Source organism: Chenopodium album, chromosome 4 (assembly GCF_948465745.1).
Source record: "Chenopodium album chromosome 4, dcCheAlbu1.1, whole genome shotgun sequence".
NCBI classification, from domain to species: Eukaryota; Viridiplantae; Streptophyta; class Magnoliopsida; order Caryophyllales; family Amaranthaceae; genus Chenopodium; species Chenopodium album.
Window position 1 is genome coordinate 72,521,949 of NC_137837.1, and position 14,363 is coordinate 72,536,311.

Consider the following 14,363-nt stretch of genomic DNA (forward strand, 5'->3'; position numbering starts at 1 on the left):
AATATTATCTTAACAAAAAAATCAACTTTTTACACTGGCTTGATTCAGCTGACTATAAATAATGTAGTTGACAATCTCAAGCAAAGTGTCGGATGAGCATCCTACAATCACCCTGTGCGCCTTTGGGATAAAAGCACAAACAAGACAACAAACTTTACCACCCACTTTTCTTTTGATATTGAGCTGACCAAAGATTCTAACAACTATAGTGATGGACTTGCCTTTTTTCTAGCGCTGTTCAACGTTTCAGCTGATGCTCCAGGGGACTCATCTGGTGGGTGTCTTGGTTTGATAGGTGGTCAATCTGATCAACTTTGCAATGCTACGAGTACATACCCGTTTGTTGCTGTCGAGTTTGATAGCTTCCACAATAACTGGGTTTAGGTCTTGGAGGGGCTCCGAGTAATGACCATGTAGGAATAAATGTCAATTCTGTATATTCAAAAGCAAATTTTACAGTGACTGAAGGCCTGAAGAACAGGAGTACAGCAAACACATGGATAACTTATGATTCTTATACCGCCAATCTAAGAATTTATCAAGGGGATCTAAGCAAGGGAAAAAGGAGTACATGTCAGAGGTGGAGATTATCAGTCGATTGAGGCATAAAAATTTAGTTCAGCTTCTTGGTTGGTGCCATGAACGAGGAGAATTTCTTCTTGTTAATGAATTTATGCCTAATGGAAGTCTTGATTCTCATCTGTACTGGGGCAGGAGGGTGGTTGTCTTACCTTGGACAGAGAGCTACAAAATTGCTCATGGCCTGGCATCCACCTTGCTATACCTCCACGAAGAATGGGAACAATGTGTGTTGCATAGATCAAGTCCAGCAATGTCAGGCTTGATTCTGATTTCAATGCTAATCTTGGAGATTTTGGGCTTGCTAGGTTCGTGGATCACAATCTAGGATCACAGACAACTGTATTGGCTGGCACTTTAGGCTATCTAGCCCCGGAGTGTGTTATGAGTTATGACAGGAAAATCCAGCAAAGAATCTGATGTCTACAGTTTTGGGAAGGTGGCCCTTGAAATTGCTTTTGGAAGGCGGCCTGTTGAACCCAAGGAAGAGCCTAGTAAGGTGAGTTTGATAGAGTGGGTGTGGCAGCTCTATGGAGAAGGCCGTCTTCTTGATGCAGTCGATGAAACACTCAAAGAAGGAGAATTTGACATTCAGGAATTGGAATGCTTAATGATAATTGGGTTGTGGTGTTGCCATCCTGAACATACTTTCCGTCCTACTATAAGACAGGTTATAAATGTTCTTAACAAGGAGTCTCCTTTGCCTAACTTGCCTACGAAGTTCCCGATTCCCACTTATTGCTCTTTGCCAACAAATATAGAGCCTTTCTACCTCTCAACCTCCTCTGGGTTAACAAGAAGCAGTACTACTGGCACCACAAACTCCTCGTCAGGTCACTCGGTTGTTTCCAGGACTACTCCTTTGCTGGTTGTAAGTGATTTTTTCGTCTGATGAAAATTGCCCACAAACTGGTGCCAGTAATACATTCAGACAAATATAAATGGCTGTAAGTGATTTTTTGGTCTTTTGCTTGTTAAATTGTCACTTAGCTTGATCGAAAACTTCGTGGTTTTTCTAGCATCAGTACTGCTCGAATAATTTTGCCTGAATGTGTTGTACACTATGTGTCTTTAGCTTCATTGAATTTGAGTCAATAATTTGCACAGACAACTGTATTAGCGGGTACTTTAGGAGTTTAGGATACCATCAGATATATTTATAATGTAATGAGAAAAAAAGGTGTTCATTATATTATTTCATTTCATTATGGTTGTTATTGGTGTATTACATTATACTCTTTGTTCATCTGTACACTGAAGTAGTATTTCCTGCAACTTGCAAGATCAGTGCTGCATCAATTTGATTTTGTTTCACTGTAGTATTGTACTGCGCACTTATGAAGCAGTTATCTAGATCTAACACTGCCTGTAAATCATGTATCTTTCTTAATTACAAGTTCAAAAAAAACCTTTGTTTTATAATTCTTCCCTACCAAATGTTTTTGAACCATTATTTGCCGAAGATTAAAGTCCCCATTAGTCTGTTTCTGGCTCGTCGTAAGGAACTAAGACTAGAGATGTCTTTTCCAGATCACTTAATATTGAACTTTGGAAGTATCTATATAAAATGTCTTGGACGACTCTTTGCACCTTGCTCATGAGTTGAACACAATTTTTTTCTTTTCTAAGAGCAAACTGTGTTTTTCCATTGACTTAGTACATTCAATGTATAGGAATATTGGATACTTATTCAAAGCTAGTCTCTAATTTTCAACAAAAGAAGAGGAAGTTCGGTACTTGTCCAACTGTGAGCCGAGTCTTGGAGGAAGGGACTGAAGAAGAGAGACTTAGTGGTCGTCCCATTTAAACTATTAACGTCAAAATGAATAAAATATACTGAACGAGAGAAAAAGAGTTAGCAGAAGGTCACATATCACACGAGATATGAAGAAAGAGAGTGCGATGACAAAAAGTTAGAGGTAGTCAGGTAGAACACGCATCACCTACATAAGCTATTGAGTTATACTTTTTTAGTAACTACTCTCTTCGTTCTTGAATATCTGATACACTTTGATTTTTATCATAACTTTATCAAATCTAAACTTATTAACTTACTACTTTGTAGAATATACAAGTGTTTCAGCACGGGCATATATTTTCTAGAAAGTACTTCCTCCGTTTTCTTTTAGATGCAACACATCTTTTAGCGCGGTAATTAAGAAAGGTGGGGTTTACATGATATAATAAACTTTAAAATAGAATGAGTGGTTGTTAGGAGTGTAATTTAGTGGGTCATGTGCTTTAAATAAGGGATATATTATAGTTTTTCCCTAAAGTAACTTTCCTTTCATAGTGTGTTGCAAGTATTGTGACATTTCATTTTTAGAGAAGTGTTGTAAGTAAAAGAAAACGGAGGAAGTATTACTTACATATAGGAATTTTTTGTGATTAATGGTTGGTTATTTGAGCATTTTTCAAGGAACTTTCTATAATTTTAATTTTCTTACACCATATATAGTATTTGAATTTTTCCATTGAAACTTTCAAAAGTCATAAACTTGTCAAGTCTTTATACGTTAATTCTCAAATTATTAAATTATTACGACTGCCATGTTTTTCTGTCATCGTTCTTTTATTTATAAATATGACCATTGACAAGTACGTTGCAGCTGGGAAATTATCATTAAATTACATTAAAATCAAGCTTTGTTAACCTTAACCATGGTACAAATAAAATGCAATTATGCAAGTATCAAATACGCAACCTTGTAAAAATTCACGGTCAATTACTATAGAGTAAGTGTGTTTTACATACATTTTTTTCTTTGCTTTTATTTCTTAACCATGTTGAATCACTTTTCTTTAACTTCACTAGTTTCGACCAATATAGTTCACAAAGTATTAGCTATATGAATGATACGTTTACAGCGAATGGGGTGATTCAGCTCACAAAGAGTACAGGTTCTGATAACAGTGGTAGTGTAGGAGGACGAGCATCCTACTCTCAACCTGTCCGCCTTTGGGATAAAAATTCCAACAAGATAACAAATTTTACCACACACTTTTCATTTGAGATTACACCAGTTGGCAATAATCCTAACTCTTTTGGTGATGGGATTGCCTTTTTCATAGCGCCTTTTGATGAAACTACTAAATATGCTCCAGAAAATTCAGTTGGTGGATGTCTTGGTTTGGTTGGTGGCGATGCCAAGTCTTGTAATGTTACCAGCAAATACCGATTTGTTGCTGTTGAATTCGATGCTTTTCAGAATTCATGGGATCCGAGTAACAATCAATTGGGAATTGATGATACTTCTGTACAGTCTGCAGTTGCTGCTAATGTGGTTAGTGACCTGAAAAACAGGACTGCAGCACATGCTTGGATAACTTATGATTCTGTAACGAAGAACCTGAGTGTCTTTCTGACTTATGATGTTCATCATGTGTTTAATGGGGAATCTAGTCTTTCGGATATCATTGACTTAAGATCCATTCTTCCGGAAACAGTCAGAGTTGGGTTCTCTGCTGCAACTGGTACGTATTTAGAGTTTCATAGCATCCTTTCTTGGGACTTCAACTCAACCTTAGAAGATACCGATATCAGTGTACCATGGCAAAATCACACAGCTGTGACAAGCAGCCAGAGTAATAGCAAAGCAACACTGATTGGTGGCATTGTAGCTGGAATTAGTGTCTTAATAATTGGATTAGGCTCATTTGTGTTTATGTGGGAGCGGAGGAGATCAAGGGGAAGTAACGACAACATGAATTTTGACCAGGATACTGGGCCAAGGAGGTTCGCATACAGTGAACTTATTCGTGCCACTAGCAACTTTCTCGAGGAAGGGAAGTTAGGACAGGGAGGTTTTGGAGGCGTGTATAAAGGTTTTTTGTCTGATATAAGCCGGATTATTGCAGTCAAGAAGATATCAAAGGGGTCTAAACAAGGGGAAAAGGAGTATGTATCAGAGGTAAAGGTTACCAGTCGTCTAAGGCATAAAAATTTGGTTCAACTTCTTGGTTGGTGCCATGAGAAAAAGGAATTGCTTCTAGTTTATGAATTTATGCCTAATGGAAATCTTGACTCCCATATTTTTGCAGGCAAGAGGACGACGGTCTTACCATGGGCAGACAGGTACAAAATTGCATATGGCTTGGCATCTGCCTTGCTATACCTCCACGAAGAATGGGAGCAATGTGTGCTGCATAGAGATATCAAGTCTAGTAATGTCATGCTTGATTCTAATTTCAATGCTAAGCTTGGAGATTTTGGGCTTGCTAGGCTCGTGGACCACAGTCTAGGATCACAAACAACTGTATTGGCTGGTACTTTAGGCTACCTAGCCCCGGAGTGTGTTATGACAGGAAAATCCAGCAAAGAATCTGACGTATACAGTTTTGGGGTGGTGGCCCTTGAAATTGCTTGTGGAAGGCGGGCTATTGAACACAAGGAAGAGCCTAGTAAGGTGAGTCTGGTAGAATGGGTGTTGCAGCTCTATGGAGAAGGCCGTCTTCTTGATGCAGCTGATAAAACACTCGAAGGAGAATTTGACCTTCAAGAAATGGAATGCTTGATGATTGTTGGGTTGTCGTGTTGCCATCCTGAAGACACTTTACGTCCTACTGTAAGAAAGGTTATAAATGTTCTTAACAAGGAGTCTTCTTTGTCTATCTTGCTTACCAACCTCTCGGCTCCCGCCTATAGCACTCCGCCAACATATGTACAGTCAGCTCCTTTCTATGTCGCTTCCTCCCCTGTGTTAAAAGGCAGCAGTATTGCTGGCACCACAACCTCCTCATCAGCGCATCCATTTGTTTCTGGTGCTACTCCTTTAATGGTAGATTATGCAACAGTCTGATAATTATTTCAATGTATTTGTGTTAGTAATTTGTTAGTCATTTACTTTTCAAACAAGATTGAATTTTTGTTAGATATATTTTTTTTTCTGCAATTCCATGTTGGTGCAATCAAAATTCATGAAGAAATGAAGACTGTAAACACCTATGAAGGTGCCTTTTTTTTTTTTTAAAAAAAAAAAAAAAAATTTTACCTCATTTGACAGCTTATTCTAACAACTTTGAACATAGCTTAACCCTACTGTTGCAATTATATATATATATATATATATATATATATATAAGGTAATCATTAAAATTATTTCATTATCGGAACTCTCTAAAGATACATCCAGTCTGTACTACATGTCTACATTGAAGTATTTCCTGAAACTTCAAGTATCAGTGCTGCATTAATTTAATTTAATTTTCACTCTAATATTGTATCAAACTGTTATGTGTTTGTTTCTAGATGTAATACTGCTGTGTTTATCATATACCTTACAATATCAAAGAAATTTGTTTTATGATTTATCTCTAACAATATTTTTGAACCCTACTGGTCCCCATAATTTGCCAAAAATTAGTCCCTCATCAGGAAAGCTTTTACTCTGTCATTGGCTCAACGTAAGAATCTAAGACTCGAGATCACTTTTTCTGAACGCGTACTATTGATTCTGCATTAGTATGTGTAATAATTGTGAAACTATCTTTAAAGGTAAATAACAAAATGTGTGAGCTAGCCTGTTTTTGCACTTATATTTTGGGGATCCCTCATTGGTTGGATAAGGAAGTTTTTCTTACAAAAATATGAAAGAAATCTGGTGGTTTCTGTAATCTTCCATTGTTGATTTCTTTTTACAGTGTAGTGTACTTACTGCTATTACATTCATGCAGAGATGAATCCTTTAAATACCAAAAAAGGCTATTTTTCCCCTGAAATTTGACAGCTTGTTGTTAAGTTCTGACGACTTCAAGCATTGCTTACCCCTTCAAGTGCAATTATAATGTAATTTAACGCATTAATAATTTCGGTTCCCCTGAAAGTAGAAATTGAATATTCTTAGATCATACAGATTACCGTGTAATTTAAATAGATATACCATATTCCTAGATCATACTATGTAGTTTAACGCATTAACAATTTTGGTTCCCCGGCCCTGAAAGTAGAATTTGCTACATACAGTCATATGTTATTCCAAATTCTATAATTCATGCGAACTGCAATGTTGGTCGCAGACTCGCAGCAGGGAATTTGTTGGAATTGAGCAATGATCATCAGGGATAGCAAGGCGTGTGAAGCAGAAAAGTGAATAGGCTTCACTGCTTCAGCAGTGATTTGCATTCCATGTCCCTAATCATTTACGCTGTGTTTGGATAGAACTTTTGGAAGGAAAGGGAGGGGAAGGAAGATGAAGGAAGGGGAGGGGTGAAGAAAACCAAATCCCTCATTTGGATAGCAGAGTAAATGAAAGAAGAGAAAGTGAGGGAATTTGCTTGTTCTTGTGAATTTTACCCATGGCTGAACTAATGATTTTGTTCTTGAGATAGTATGAATTGAAATTCTCAATTTTTCGAAATAAAAATTTCACATATCAAAATTTCAAAATATAAAATTTGGAAATATAAATTCTTACATATAAATTTTCCAAAAACAAAAAACCTGTAAATCATTTCCCAGTCGATTTTCCAACAAAATTTTCAGAAAATTGATTTTTGAAAATTAAAACCAAAATTTCTGAAAATTGATTTTCGAAAATCAAAACAAATTAGTTATAGAGAAAGAAGAACACATTTTCTAAAAATTGATTTTCGTTTGTTAAAACCTTTTTTTTTTCCAGAAAATTGATTTTTGAAGAACCATAACTCAATTTTGGATATGGCGGCAATTGATGTGGTGGAGGCTACAAACAGCATGTTTAGGGTCGGTGCTGGAGCGATTTGTTCAGTTTTCCTTCCAAATCTTCTCTAATTTGGAAAGATTTGTTTTTTAATTGTGGAAGAAAATTATTTCCTCCCATTTCTCTTCCTCCCAATTCCCTCACCTCCCATCTTTGCTATTCAAAAGGAGGAAAATTCATCCCTTCCTTTCCCTCCCCTTCCCTTCCCTCCATCTCTATGCATCCAAACATTTATGAAAAAATTACCATTACATATTTTTACATGTTTTTTTTGCTTAACTAGAATGTGCACGTGTTAATTCACGTGTTATAATTAAAGATAGGATTAAAAAATATAGAGTATATACTTAAAAATTTAAAATAGTGGATGCAAATAGTCTTTAATAAAACATAAATAGCAACAAAAAAAAAAAAAGGGTTAGTAGTACTCTAATATTTTTATAGAAGTGATTACCAAGTTATTAGTTACTCCCTCCATCTCTAAATTACATTCCTATTTCTAGTATTTATTCCTCACATAATAGAGGAAAAAAGAAATGTAATTTAGGGACGGAGGGGAGTGCTAAAGAGTGATTTCCATGGATAATCTAAGAAGAGAACAAAATTCCATAAATATGCTACATGTTAATAAAATTCTCGATGTATCTAGACTTATCAAAGCTAACTCGACCTGAAAAAATCGACCTGAATCCAGTCAATAAGCGATTCGTTTGAACCCAAAAAAATGGTACCCGAACCTGATATGACCCGACCCGAAACCAACTCTAGACCCTAGTGAATCCGAGAATTTGAGACCCGAACCGAACATCAACTGACCTGGAGATGACATGACTTGAATATAACCCATGAAATATTGACTTGAACCAAAACCGACCTGAATCGAAATTGACCTAAACCCGTTTAACCCGTCAAACTCGAATGTAACCCAACCCATTACTAACCCACCCCGAATTTTACCCGACTTATTACAAAACCGACCCGAATTTAAACCGACCTGTTATTAACCCGACCTGATTAGATTATTTCTCTTACAATAAATGAAGAAATCGATAATGGTTATACGTAAACGTCATTACATGAATTGTTAACAAATTGACCTGAAAAATGTACCCGAACTCGATATGACTTAACCTGAAATCGACCAAAAACCAAGATTAACCCAGTATTTGAGACACGAACCCGAACACGACCCGACTTAGAAATGACCCGACCTGATTAGATTCTGCAAATTTTTTACTTGAAATGAACTCAACTCGAACCCGAGTATGGCTCAATCGGCTTGATTATAATATGCAAATTGTTGACTTCAACTGAACTTGATTTGAACTCGAGAATGACTAGACTTGGAAATGACCCGACTTAATTATAACCCGCAAAATTTTTACTTCAATCGAACCCAACTCGAACATATCGACCTAAGAATTACCTGCAAATTATTGACTTCAACCGAACCCGACTCATACCCTAGAATGACCCTAACTTATTTTAACCCGTGAAAACCCGAATTAAACCCAACCTATTATTCACCCGCCCCGAATGTAACCCAACCTATTATTGACTTGACCTAAACCTGACCCAAAACTGATAAGATGTATGACTTAATGTGATCCGACTCAAGCATGACCCAACCCGAATCCGACCTACATAAATTACGACCTTAATCCGGATTGACCCGACTAGAGTTGTTAAATCGCTAATTTAATTGACCAACAAATATCATCTTCATAAAGCCAAATTTCAAAATCAAATTTAATAAGCATGATGATGAGGGAATAAACAAATCAAACGCAATAAATATGTAAATATTTTGCATATTATATATATTCTCTGGTCAAAGGATATATTTAGTTACTAAATATGTGCCTCTAGTTACGTCTATGGATTAGGCTTGTACATTGTATATAATTTGACTTGGTTAATGAAATTAGTCAATGAAAATATTTGCATATTTAACACCCAACAACAAATATTAAACAATTTCCCTTTTTTTTTTTTGGAAAAATTGAAAAGGATAATCCCACCTTTCGCCCATCTGCTAAAAATAATCCCACCTTGTCGAATTCCAGAAATAATCCCACCTTGTAACTTCATCTTCCCAAAATGAACCTTTTACCGATTTATGAAATTAGTAACCTGTTTTAGAAGGTGACTTGACACTTGTCACCTTCTAATTGGTCCTAATTTTAAATAATTAAAAAAAAACAATTAAAAATAAAAAATAAAAAAACTCCCAGCCCCACGACCACCCTATTCATCGCCACCATCGCCACCATTACAACCCCATGCCGCCACCTCTTTGTCACCACCATCACAACCCCCTGACGCCGGAAAAGCTAGACCAACCGTACCGCCGGTAGAATAGCCGAACCAGCCACCTTCCTTGATTCCATCCCCTTCTCCCGATTCCCTCCCCTTCTCCGTTCCCCCTTCCACTTCCCCTTCTCAGATTCCCTCCCCTTCTCCCTTCTCCTTCCACTTCCCCTTCCCCGATTCCCATGGCAGCGTTGTGTGAAGTAATTCGTCGTCGGGCCCATGGCAGCGTTGATCGAGTTCTGGCCGGACATGGACATGGTTGCCGAGAAACTCCGATTCGAACGAAGTTTCTAATTCGGGTGGGTTTCGATTAGAAGATTAAGAGGGGAATTGGACATGGCAGCTCCTTCTCAAACAATTTGGGGTGGGGATTAAACCTCGGAGCTTGACAAAACGGAATCAATGGCAGTTGAAATCTTGGGTTAGGTGGGCTTGGCTCAGGTGGCGTGGCGGGACGGCGCTGCATCTTAGGTGGGCGTGGCTCAGGTGGCTGGGCTGGGCTTGTATCGTGGGATTGTGGTGATGGTGGGAACTGGGAAGGTGGTTAGTTTAGTGGTGAATTGGTGATGGTCATGGTGGTTATTGAATGAAGAGGGGGAGGTGGAAAATGGTGGGGGATAGGCGGTGCCAATGGTGGGGTGGGGTGGGTTAGGGGGTTTGGGATTTTTTCTTTTTTCTTTTTTCTTTTTTTTTTTTTTCTTTTTCCTTTGTTTTATTTATTTAAAAAAAAACAAAAAATTTACCTGTTGAAACGGTTGTAGGTAAAAAGGTTCATTTTGAGCAGATGGGGTGTTAAGGTGGGATTATTTTCGGAATTCGAAAAGGTGGGATTATTTTGAGCAGATGGGCAAAAGGTGGGATTATTCTTTTCAATTTTTCCTTTTTTTTTACAAAGTAACCAAACATTATTGCATTTTAGAAAGGCTATTAAAAAAAAAGTCTATTAAGGGCTACATATATCATTATGTTTTACGATGTATTAAATTTACTTAGAGGTAATACATCAATTATTAACTTTAAAATCTTTTCTTAAATGTGTAATAATCAACCTTTGATCGATATACTAATTAACCATTGATTCCCTTCAAATAACCATTGATAAATTTACTTTCAGATAATTAGTTATAGAATTACATGAAAGAAGTGGATAAAAACTCAAAGCAAGATTATATACCGTACAATGGCCATTACATAGTATCAAAATAATTTATACATGAATAAACACTCAACTATCACAATATTAGTGGAACCAAAAACTATACAATAATGATAAACAATATACTATCAATCACTAATTTTAAATTATTTTTTTTACAGTTACCCATTATTATTGAGAATATGGGGAAGAATAATGAGAAAGGATAAGAGTATGAGGCATGAAATTGTAAATTCATTTTTTTCGGCCTATGATAATTATTTTAGTAATCATAATTGATAAACAGTTACACAACATTTTTATTTGCTAATTTTTTTTTATTTTTTTTTTGAAATTTAAATTTTAAAGTTAGATAAAATTATTGGAGGGATTTTAAGTTTGAGAGGGAGTGAATGAGAGCTTAGGATTGAGGATTTGGGTGCGTAATTATTATATTAGCTTTAATTTTTGAAAACATTTGATCACTTTATTCTTGTTGGAATAAGTGCTTCATTATTATATTAGCTTTAATTTTTGAATTTTTTTTGTGGTTTTTAATACTTATTTAATGAAAATAATTACTCCCTTCGTCCCTACAAGAATGACCCTTTTGGCCAAATTTTAGTCCCAAAATATTCATCCCATTTGCATTTACATATCCTCTAATTCCCAATAATATTTGTGTAAAATTAGCTTCCCATGTAAATTATGATTTTTCTATAAACTTTTATTACTTTCTCTCTCTACTTTTTGCAAATTATTCCATGTACATTTCCCTTTTCAATGTACTTTTACTAGATTTTTTCCATACACTTGTACTTTGAGTTAAGGTAACATTTGGTGATCAAGTTTTCACCAATTTCACCTTTTGGTGATCAAGTTTTTTTTTTGCTTGCAATTTGGTGATTGAGTTAACTTTTCAGGCAACTTAACTCATCTGAATTTTATTTAACTCACCTTTAACCACACCAAAACTTAATCACCCTCAAAATAAAATTAATCACCTGTCATAAATAACTTTGGAATTATTTGTCAAATCTTTTTTTTTTTTTTTTCAAAAACTAGTTATTTGGAATTAATTTACAAAAATAAGTTTTTTAATTTCCTAACCGAAACAAAAGTTCATAAAAAAACAACTCGTTTAAACACACAACAGCACCTGCAACACACACCCAGTAATTACCCACACCAATTCACATCAGCTCATCCACCCGAATGCAACCAATATCTCGCCGCCACTCACCACCTCTACTCACCATAGCTGCCCAATACCGCCATCTCAGGTGTCCTTGAATCACCAATTCATGCAACCGCAACCACCATTAGCCTCTGCGGCGACCCGCACCTTTCCAAACGCTCCAGCAGTGACCAATGATCAAAGTAGCAACACCACAAGTCTCCGCAAGTAATATGCAAACCCTAATTTGCCATTTTAGCTCACAAGCAGTGGAAATCAGCAATTAATGCTCCAATTGAGTTCAAATAGGTTAGAACTTTTAGAGCAGCCGCTTTATATTTCGAAGTGAACGCTCTCAATTTGTTCAATTTTTGGAATCGAGGAATGAAGCTTGGAGCGGGTGCTCCAATGGGCTGCACAACCGCTCCATCGTGGGCTTTTCTTTCTTAATTCTCACGTGATTTGCAGGTGAATGAAGGTGCTCATTAATATCGTCGAGTGGTCAAGATTGTTTGCTAATATAATGATTGTTGATGATGATTAACGATGATCGATGATGCTGATGAATGGTGATAAAGATGGATGATTGTGATGATGAAAAGCAGAGAAGCCATGAACGAGAAAGCAGGGGAATTTGGGGTCATTGACTCATTTTAATAACTGACATAATTCGATTAAAGTAAAAAAAATATAACTAAATAAGCTAATTTCTTATAGGTTAACCTTAGGTGATTATGTTTTTAACCCAAAGTGACTAAGTTTTTGTCTCCCATTTAATTTTCCTCACGTGAAAAGTGGCTTCAATCACCAAATTGTAAGCAAAAAAAACTTGATCACCAAAAGGTGAAATTGGTGAACACTCAATCACCAAATGTTACCTTACCTCCTTGTACTTCCAACTTAAATTTTTTAATCCCCATGAACACTCCCCAATACGGAAGTTCTTTTAGGGACGGAGGGAGTACAATATCTTTTACATGCACATAAGATTATCGGAAGATAAAAAAAATAATTTGTAAGATCAAACAATAATCTAAAAAAATGAAAGATAAATTCTTATAATTTAACGTCTCAAAAGTTGAATTTGGCATGTTAGTCAGGGCGGGGCAAACTAAATAGGTACCTATGCGACCTATCAAAATTGGGCCCCTAACCTAAAGTTGTAAAAAATTGAAGTTGAGTTTGAAAAAAAATTACTAAAATAAGCGAATAGATACAAAAATAACAGATTACAAACAAAAGATAAAAAAAACCCAAAACCTCTGTTCTTTCTTTTCAACACAGTTTCCCACTGAAAACCTAGGGCCTCACCGGGGATCCGGCTCGCGGCTGGAGCTCCAGTGAGAAACCCCTTTCGTTAATTGCGTGTTTCTAACCGTTGTTTATCTCCTGTAGGTGATTCCAGTTCCAGCAAGCTTTCTCCTCTTTCAAGTTAGGGTTTTGGCCGGGGTTCCTCAAGGTATAGTACCATCTTCTCCGGCAATCGCTCTTTGAGTTGGGGTGTGTTTTCTTTTCTGTTGCAGGGAGACTTCAAAGGTCTTGATTATTTGCAAGTCCTTTCTGCTAAGAAGGAAGATGGGGTTTACAAATCCGGTTGTTCAAGGACGTAATTGTTTTAGGGGTCTTGTAACACCCCAATAATTCTCCCTTTTCCAAACCACTTACTTTAAATAAAAATAGAGGAGAACCATTGGCATGTTACCGCCACGTGTTAAAACGTTAAGGCTTTATCTAAGTATTGCAGCGGAAATCCAAGTTAAATCTTAAAATAATATAATTTAGAAAACCAATAAGTCAAAGCTTACGAATTGGAACCATAAAAGCCCTTATTTAAAACCAAACCAATAATCAAAGTAGTAAAACATAATTAAGTTCAACACAAAGAACGAATACTCTCAATCACACCAATCCCTTGACAATGCGTATGTTAAATCACCGAACTTCACATCATCAAGCTAACCTGTGCAATACTGCTCCCCAATAATACAAATGTAATAATTGGATCATCACAGGGTCATTGAAAAGCGAAGGCCATGACCAAAAGAAAACACACAAAAGCACGCAATCAGCAAAGCTGAGTACATACAAGCTACAACGCACAAAACCTGACATGCTCAACTAATTAAAGTAAATAAACATACAACTTGAATTCATTAATCAAGACTCCACACTTAAACAATTCAATTGACTCAACATACTTTCTAACCAATTCTAAACACTCGACTCTTTATATTTAATTTAATTAATTTAGTTTGGAGTAAGCAATAGACGAGGTTGTCCAATCCACCAAATCATTTTGGTCCCAAATGACCATTTAAAATAAAAGTTTAGCGCGATGCAAGAATGGGCGCGACTCCATCCTCACAAAGTTAGTCTAGGATCCTATCTAACTTTCATTGTAAAATAAAATGTAAATACCAAAAGAAAAGAGGACATGTTGATCAAACAAGCCTCGGAAAGCCACGGGCTACCACCGTGTACC

The 14,363-nt window shown here is 36.4% G+C and overlaps 2 pseudogenes; both read left to right on the forward strand.

Moving 5' to 3' along the window:
• The first annotated feature begins 523 nt into the window (after window positions 1-523).
• On the forward strand, window positions 524-1,618 carry LOC145628108 (L-type lectin-domain containing receptor kinase IX.1 pseudogene; annotated as a pseudogene).
• On the forward strand, window positions 1,521-5,458 carry LOC145628109 (L-type lectin-domain containing receptor kinase IX.1 pseudogene; annotated as a pseudogene).
• The last annotated feature ends 8,905 nt before the right edge of the window (window positions 5,459-14,363 follow it).